The 9,372-nt window shown below is 39.2% G+C and overlaps 1 long non-coding RNA gene across 1 annotated transcript in view; it reads right to left on the reverse strand.

The window, feature by feature from the left end:
• Positions 1-1,843: 1,843 nt before the first annotated feature.
• LOC111186140 (uncharacterized) overlaps positions 1,844-9,372 on the reverse strand; it is a 28,842-nt gene continuing 21,313 nt past the window's right edge. Inside the window, exons 2-3 of the long non-coding RNA XR_016393197.1 lie at positions 9,292-9,343; positions 1,844-7,594 (exon numbers count right to left, since the gene is read on the reverse strand). This is a non-coding gene — a long non-coding RNA (uncharacterized LOC111186140). The remainder of the gene's footprint in view (positions 7,595-9,291; positions 9,344-9,372) is intronic.

Here is a 9,372-nt window from a genome sequence, read left to right on the forward strand (position 1 = left end):
AGTGAAAAAGGCAGGAAAGGAAAGGGGGTGGGAGGAAAGGAAGAAAAGGAAAGAAAAATGAATGGTAAATAAAAGGCATAAAATAATATGTAGAAATAAATGCAAATATGCCAACAATCAGACTCAATGTATACAGTTTAACCTGTTAAAAGACTGCGATTGTCAAATTAGACAAAAAGACCAAATCCAATTATATGCTGATTCCAACAGACATAATTTAAAGACATGAATATTTAAACCAATATGATGAAAAAGATATACCAAGTAAATATTAATCCAAAGAAGGTTGTTGTAGCTAGGTTAATAGCAAACAAAATAGGCTTTAAGAAAAAAGGAATTTTTAGAGATAGATACTATATAATGGTTAAGTGAAATTTTTGCCTACAAAATATAATAATTTTAAGTTTGTATGTACTTAACAGCCACAAAATGTGTAAAACAAAATTTACAGTATTACAAAGAGAAATTGACAAAACCACCCTACATTCATACCTCTCTTAAACTGGTGGATGAAGGATACACAGATCAATCAGGATGGGAACAGAGATCACTGCACGTGGGCTGGAGGGATATTTTTAAGGAGAAATGTTCTAAAACTACTATCATGATATTTGCACGATTTCATAAATTTACTAAAAATCATCACATTGTACAATTTTAAATGGATGGATTTTATGGTATATAAATTATACCTCAAAAAAGCTATTAAAAACAAATCTATAAGGATATCAAAAATTTTATGAATATCTAGTGCACCACATCTGCCAATTGAAAAACAAAAATTTTACTCAAGCACAAATGGAATATTTAGAACATATGACTTCACATGGAACAACAAAGTAAGTCTTAACTAACAAGAAAGATTTGGCATCTGGTAGACCATATTTCCTGAAGACATATAAAGTTAGAGGAATAAAAAAGTGATTTTTAAAATTCATGGTTGAAATAGTTCTCAATCATGGGCTTAAGAAGAAATCACAATGCAAACTAGAAAATTACAGTTGACCTTCGAACAATGTGGAGGTTCAGGGTACTAACCCTCACTCAGTCGAAAGTCCAGGTATAACTTTTGACTCCCCAAATCTTAAATACTAATACCCTTCTGTTGACCAGAAGCCTTACCAATAACACAAGTAGTCGATTAACACATATTTTGTATGTTATATGTATCATACACTGTATTCTTACAATAAGGTAAGCTAGAGAAAAAAATGTTATTAAGAAACTCGTAGAGAAAAGAAAATACATTTACAGTACTGTACTGTATTTATCGATACGGTTAAGTTCACTTTGTTTGCAAGATGAATTGTCTGTTTGCAAGATGAGTTGTCTGCCAGTACCTACATCAGTATTGTCTTATATGATACAAAACACTGCAGATGTTATACATATTACTAACACTAGACATCAAAAGTGAAAAGATAATGTGAAAAAGAAGTTCATATTTATTTACAGGTATAATGATTCATGAGTTGATAATGAAGAAGCAGCAATATGACTGCCTAGTGTAATCAATACGGTTGCTTCATGGTAGCCTAGCCTATACGCTAATGAACAAATCATTATAAAAGCTTATGCCATACAGTATAGCAGTCATATTCATAATACAGTATTGGAAACATTGTTACATGTTTTTTAAAACCACTTACCTGTGATGATAGGCTGATAATGCAGTTTCTCCAGCTAAGAGAGAGAGAGAGAGACAGAGAGAGAGAGGGAGGGAGGGAGGGAGGGAGAGGCATACCGCATGGTAATGTAACTCTTTGAAAGCAAAGTTGTAAAATAAGAAAACTAACACATTATTAATTTTATATTAAATACCACTCACGCATGCCTATGTGAGGATAGACCAGTATCTACATATATCTTATGCATTCATGACATACCTTTTTCTTAATTTGTTTTTTGATATTTCTAGGCTACACAGCTCATCTTCAAGTTTTTTCAAACTGTCACAAATCTCAAAAAATTTTTTCAATATATTTCTTGAAAAAAATTCACGTATAAGTGGACTCGCACAGTTTAAACCCATGTTGTTCGAAGGTCAATTGTACTTAGAACTGAAGAAAAAGTACTGTCATTTATATTGAAACATGCAGGATAATCTAAGGTAGATACTTAAAAGGACATGTAGGTCTTAACTGTTGATATTAGAAATACATTAAAAGGGGACATTACAGGTACAGTAGAGATTTTTAATCTGAAGAGACAAATATGAAAAATTAAATTTGAAAACTTAGACACAAGCATGGACTAGAAATGTCCCTACCACAGCCAGAAGGGAAAAAATAGTCATGGTTTGCCGATGATATGGTTATATAGAAAATTTAAGAGAAAGTATACCCTATTAAACTGATACAGAATATACTATCAGAACCAATACGATGGCAACGTTACTTGTAACAATATATAAAAATCAATTTCATTCCTATACACCAACAATAAATAGTAAAAAGTGTAATTTTTTGAAACACGATTTAAGAGACTTTGTAATAAATGTTACAAAAGATGAGCAAGACCTACATGAAAAAGTTTGAAAACTTTATTGAAAGACATAAGATGATTTTGAAAATATATCTGTATTTATATATATATATCTAATATACCTAAAATTTTATATTTATATATATATATAATGTTAATAGACGTGAATACCCAACCAACATCAGAAATATATTTATTTTCCCCAGATTAATCTTTAAATACTATGCAATGCAAATTTAAAAATCACAATAGATTGTTCTCTTTTTTTATGCATTTAACTTGTTCAGCTGACCTGAAAATCCACATGAAAGAGGAAAGATCCAAGAGAAACATTTTTTGACTAAAGAACAAGAAATATCAAGATTACATCTGGTTGCAAAGTAATAAAAATCATCTACAGTGGCTTAAATTAACTGGGTATTATTAGCATCACATGACAAAACTATATCTACCTATAAAGAGAATCTGGATCTCTCTGCAAGTTATTTCTTAATCTAAATTAATAAACTGACATTGTGATTATACATCAGTCTCTATGAGCTTGACAGATGAGTCAGCTTCTATAGAAAGAACACATTTTCAGCACAGTGATAAAGTCAAGTTTCTGATCCTACAAGTTCACATCGTTATGAATTTATGAAAGTAAATCCCACCTTGTGAGGCTACTTGACAGACAACCATCTGACCTTCTTCAGGTAACAGCTCTTCTACTTCACCGCATTTGAAGTCTTCTATTTGAAACTATTTCCCTTTGTGCCAATTCCATGTTTATTCACTATCCTGATTGGAAATTCAGCTTCTCGTATTAATCTTTATAAAGGAAGATTATTTCTCCATACTATAAGACACTCCCCTATCAAAATTGCTTACAGTGTGCTCAACGCTGCTCTAAACTCGAAGCAGGGGTGGGTCTTTACATACATTACAGAAAAAAAGAATCTAATAGATAGCTAAGTGATCATTGCCATTCCAGAGTATGATGTAGATCTCACAACAGCATATGGCACTCAATAAACATTATTTATTTATTTTAATTAATTAATTAGTTTTATTTTTGGCTGCGTTGGGTCTTCGTGGCTGCACGCAGGCTTTCTCTAGTTGTGGCGAGTGGGGGCTACTCTTGGTTGCGGTGCGCGGGCTTCTCACTGCGGTGGCTTCTCTTGTTGTGGAGCACGGGCTCTAGGTGTACAGGCTTCAGTAGTTGTGGCTCACGGGCTTTAGAGCGCAGGCTCAGTAGTTGTGGTGCATGGGCTTAGTTGCTCCGTGGCATGTGGGATCTTCCCGGACCAGGGCTCAAACCCGTGTCCCCTGCATTGGCAGGTGGATTCCTAACCACTGCGCCACCAGGGAAGTCCCTCAATAAACATCTTGATTGATAGGTTGTCACAGCAAATAAAATAAAAACACAGCAATTCATAATTTTCAAATATTGAAATCCCCTAGAAATGTTTCTTTACCATAGTACTTCCATCATATACTTAGTAGAGACAAATTAAGTGAAGCCAAATTGATAGGTTAAATGGTTCAACATGCTTGAAAGAGACATGCAGACCCTGACACAAGGGCCTACTCGGGTAACACTGCTCTTGTGTCTAAGCTGATCTTTTCTGTAATAATTATCAGCCCATCTTAACATGACACTGAGAGGTAATTAAATGCACTTTGGTCTGAATTGAGGAGAAGGATGTGGGAGAGGGAATAAGTTTTTTTTTTTTTCTTTCACAGTCAAAAAATCAAAGAAAACTATGGTTTAATGCTCCGGGACACTACCCCGGTGGGATGGGGGGAGCTCGTGTGGCTTTCCATCCGGAGCATCTTTCTCTTTGTGTTGCTGTCACAGACTTTCTTCCTTAAAGACACTACATAAATCACTACTGGAGAAATAATTCATAGTGGCAGAGGAGGAAGGGGGGTGTGGAGAACACTCCACAGATCACAATGAGAAATCTTAAATTTTTAGCAGACCTTATGAAGACGGAAGCAGGAGGCAGCTGGCTAGAAATATGAAACATATTGTCCCAAACAGATTTCCCATCTTCATGCTGTGGCTGAGATCCATCTGTTTATCATTGGATACAACACAGGCTGGGGCAAAATGTGCCATTAATAGTTTTGGGGAGATTGGGAAGCAGAAGAGGAAATGGTGAGCCACAGAAAGGTCCCCAGAATTAGCTGCCTTCTAACTAGCCACATTTAACAATCTGTTTACAGACAGCAGCAAAATTTGCAACTTACTCTTCCCAATCAATCTTGGGTACCAAGACTTTCTTTCTTACCAGGGAGAATCAAACACAGGGAGAAGAGATGATTTGGGATATGTTTCTGTGGAGAGATAGCCAAAGAGATGTGAAACTTAACTTGGCATATTTCTCCTTCTGATTGCCTTTATTTTGATAAAATAGAGTAAGAGATTATAAATCTCATTTACATTTTCAAACAAGAGGTGAGAAGAAACAATTAGCATAATTCACTAGATAATCTGCTTTTCAGGAAGATGTGGGCTTTTGACATTATCCCCCAAAGGTAACCTTGAACAAACCTACGTCTATGCTATTTATAAGTTTCGCCCCATGGGTCATTCTCCTGAGAGGTACACAATTAGTCCGCTAACATGTCAATTGCTGCATGGGATACAGATGTTTAATCGGGATAATTCAAACAAAAATATTTATTCTCCTGAATTTGTGACAGGCTTTAATTTTTCACTTGCATCTTTTAGGATGCCAGTGTAATGGAATACTAGTCTAATATATTAATCAACGTGTTACCTTTGACTCTGCCCCCTTCAGGCAGTTAGACTGGAGGAGTTCATCCCCTCAAAGGAAGATTGTTTCATCAGAACTCTGAGAACCAGGGTGTTAAGGCTTAGATCCCAGGTAATTGACAAAAGAATCAGAGGAATATGTGACCAATCCCTACCATGAACCCTTATCTTCATAAGTATGTGAATCACACACAAAACTAAAACATTTCACCCATCTGATTTGCCCGGAACCTCCTGACTCTGTATGCAATTCTGAACTGTGTCCCACCTTTGTCTAACTAATATTACTTGGTGCCTACTCTCCTATGCAAGACCTGTAAAGAGTAAAATTATAAGTAGGCTAGTTTTCCTGTTCCCCAAGGGCTTAAAACCTCACAGAGGAAGTAAGAAATATATCCAGATAAGCCTAATACAATACATGTGAAAGTGCACCACTCAGTCTAAAATGCCACCTCCCACAGCACCTATGTCCTTCACACCATCAAAACCTATACTATTTTTTTGCGGGGGTTACTTGCATGCTAATGGTCTTCCCAACTAGAATAAGCAGCGATTAAGTCTGTCTCTATACGATAAGTATTCCAAGCGTACAACACATAGCCTGACTATTCAAAGCGCATTTTGTTGAATGAACGAAGGAAGGAAGGAATGAACTCATGCCAGGGTGTATTTTTGTTCTGTGATTATATCAAATTTTATTTTTCTGCAAGAGTTTAGAGAAGTAGGCACCACCACCAACCGCTTCTAAGCCTAGGAACTGCCCCGGAATCTTCCTGCAGTTTTGGAGAGGGCTTGGAATAGATGTGCAAGGGGAAGCCAGCTCTCTGATTCTCTGGAGGCATTTGCACACGAATGCACAGGCAAGCCTTTGAGAACCACCCACTTGGCCCAACAGACTGACAGTGAGAGTGTCTCAGAAATTCCCAGGAAGTACGGCAGCTTGCAGACAAGCTTTTGAAAACTGCTCCAGTGGGCTTCAGTGTCAACTCCTCTGACCTTCGAGGGCAGCTTGACAAGCTCCACACTGGTGCACCCCACCTCACCATCCCCACCCCCAGCTCTTGCAAAAGTTGTGTAAGTTCCTAATTCTCAATTAACCTCTTTATATCTAGGACACAAAGGGGCATTTCTGTTTTCCTGGCCAAACCCTGACTTGTCCACTCAATTAGGGAGTGTGAGTTTACCCTGCCCCTACATACACGAACAGTGTCTATTTCTGGAACATTCCATCTTAGTGATTCCAGATTAACTTTCCTATTGCACAAAAAGAAACCAGTCACATAGAGAAAACACTTTATTTTCACATAAGACAATTGATTTTCAGTCAGTTGGTCTTTAGGATACCAAGCTCGTTCCGCTTATTAAGCTTTCAATATTTCTGAATAATAATGCATTTTACTTCATGATGATAGTTTAGTTGGGCATCACCAATAACTTAAAATGAATCCATACCTCTTAGCAGGTATCTTTTTATTCCCATTTATAGGAAAAGCTGAGACATGTAAGAGCCAGTAGTAGCTCTGATATATCACATTCCTTAGAAGTAATATTAAAATCCCAACATCAGTTGAAATAGAAGCTTTCAAACATAATGGTAATTTTTATATGAATGTTATAAGGGACACCCCTTGAAACTTAACTTTAAACTCAAGAATATGAGCCACACATATTCAAGCGATTTTTTGGGGGGGAGGGGGGAGGCGCCATGCAGGCATGTGAGATCTTAGTTCCCTGACCAGGGATCGAACCCCGTGTCCTCTGCAGTGCAAGTGCAGAGTCTTAACCACTGGACCGCCAGGGACGTCCCCATGATTAATTTTAACTCTCAGGAATATTTTATTGTATTTTCCTGAAAATTTTTACTCAGATTTTCCACTTGTGGCATTTCCCAATGCAAGTTGGTCCCGGCGTCTGCCAGGTCCACAGGATTGCTCACAGATAATGCCAAGGGTGCAGCAGTGGCAACAATATTGAAAAAGTAATACAAATTTTTTAAAAAGATTACCCCCAGTTGAGAACGGAGCGGCCCTTCCCTTTGTGGATTTATGGAACAGGCTTCTCCGGGCAATGTGTTCAATAACCTCAGGGTATTATAAACACAGAGCCATGCGGCTCTGAGACCCTGACTTTTCTGGGGTTCACACTGGCCTCTTCCCCTTGGGAGCTGCCACACTGCCCACAGATGGCTCGTGTCTTCCTCGCTTCTCATCCCAGGCTGCACCCAGCGCTTGGTTTCCCACGTGTACGGTTCAGAGCTCCTCACTGTGCATCCCTGTGGCAGCCAAATCTCCTCCGCTGACAAGACGTCTTGTGCCCACGCATTCACTTTCTGTCGTCTATATTATGCTAAAGCAAGATGATGGAAAGGGGAAAGGGTCTGAACATTTAGTGAAACACAGGGTGATGTCCGTGAGAGTGCTAGAGGTTAAAGAGGGCCAGAGGTGCTGATTCCAAGAAGAAGACTGGGTGACACGAGTCTCATACTCCTCTTTTGTCATGATTAATGCCAACTCTTACAGTAGCAGCGAGTAGTGACTGAAATAACGTGCATGAAGCACGAAGCACAGTGACTGTCACGTGGGAACAACCATAACACTAGTGGAAACTAGCGCTGATTCAGCAATAAATGCTCTGGGGGAAAGGAGCCTTGCTACGCGACTTACCCACTGCGACTTGGGCCAGAGCCCTTGGCCTCCCAGAGCCCTGTGGCCTCATCTGTCAGATGAATCTAGTGACAGCAGTGCCGCTTATTCGTCAGCTCTGTGCGAAGCAAGTGAGAGCACCTATGTGAAGGTGTACTGTAAACTGAATACCCCTAAACAAGAGGCAGCCAGTGTAAGTCGCTCCCCTGCCGGCCAAGCTTGCCTTGGTGAATTGGCAATCTTACGAGGCCACAGAATTAGAAGTACTGGGAATCACTGAGGTGGAATAATGATTATCAGGCAACTTGTATTCAATTATAATGCCTTAAACCAGTTTGAATTGAAAACCTCTAAATAGAGACAAATCAAAGCATAACGTATTTTTCTCAAAAAAAGAAGTGGGCAGGGAAAAAAGAAGTTCTACCAAATATGAGAAGTTGCACATGCTGTATGTAACTCTTTTACCGGGGGCAGGAAGTGCCTGGAGGCAAATCCCCCATATTCCTGAGCAGCAGTGTCCCCTGCGACGCACACATGGTGATACCTCCCAAACTCCTCTAGCTAAACTCCCACCTTGCAATTCCAGAATCACACAGTATCCCGTATGCTTTAAAAATATATCCATTTTACACGTACAAACAATTTAAGAATACATTGCAGAGATTGTTCAATCATAAGATTTGGCTTTTTTTTTTTTTTTTTAATTCGATAGAATTAGAAGAGGAAGGAGGAATGTCATTACAAAATCTGGGTGTATGGGAGGGCCAGAGAAGGACCGCAAGCAAACCTTAAGCTATGCTATTGGGCAGAATTGAAACAGGTCGTCAGGTTTCTGAGTGTGGAAAGGAAAGTTTCACTTGGACTCTGTTCAACAGGACATGGGCCTGGAAGGACCGCTTGAGTATTATGATAGAAAAAGCAGTTATATAAGTTGAACAAATGCTCCTTTTTTTCAGGAATGTCTTCACACAAGTTGAACAAACTGTCAGCAGCCTCAGGGAAACAGCCACTGGTAAAAAAGTTTGTTCAGTGCTCAGCTGATAGGCATGTGTTGCAAAACTCTCCCCGGTATTTACTACCCTCGCCCTGCCCCCAGTGCACAAACACACAACCACACAGCAATGGGCCTGAAAGCGAACCAGATCAAAGTGGACTGCTCACTACCCTTTTGCCTTTCTGAGTTCCCGCCAGCAGGTCGGGCCGGTACAGGGAGGTGTGCCTCTTCTTCGTTCCTCCCAGGGCCATACCTGCTCTGGACAGAAACACAGGCCTCCACCTCCATGACCGTTCATCTGATAAAAGCCACATTGTTCAAAGCCACACTAGGCAAAGCATTACAGATTGTACCACGGGAATATCTCCGCAGCAGAAAGATGGCTTCGACGGCCTCATCTTTCTTACCTCTCATTCTAGGATCCTTTAGAACTTTTCAAGGGAAGAAATTCCAGGTGGGCTGAAGAGATGGAAGGGGTGAGAGAAAAC

Source organism: Delphinapterus leucas, chromosome 5, assembly GCF_059928025.1.
Source record: "Delphinapterus leucas isolate spDelLeu-1000000601 "Yukka" chromosome 5, BTC_Dleu_Yukka2, whole genome shotgun sequence".
NCBI lineage: Eukaryota > Metazoa > Chordata > Mammalia > Artiodactyla > Monodontidae > Delphinapterus > Delphinapterus leucas.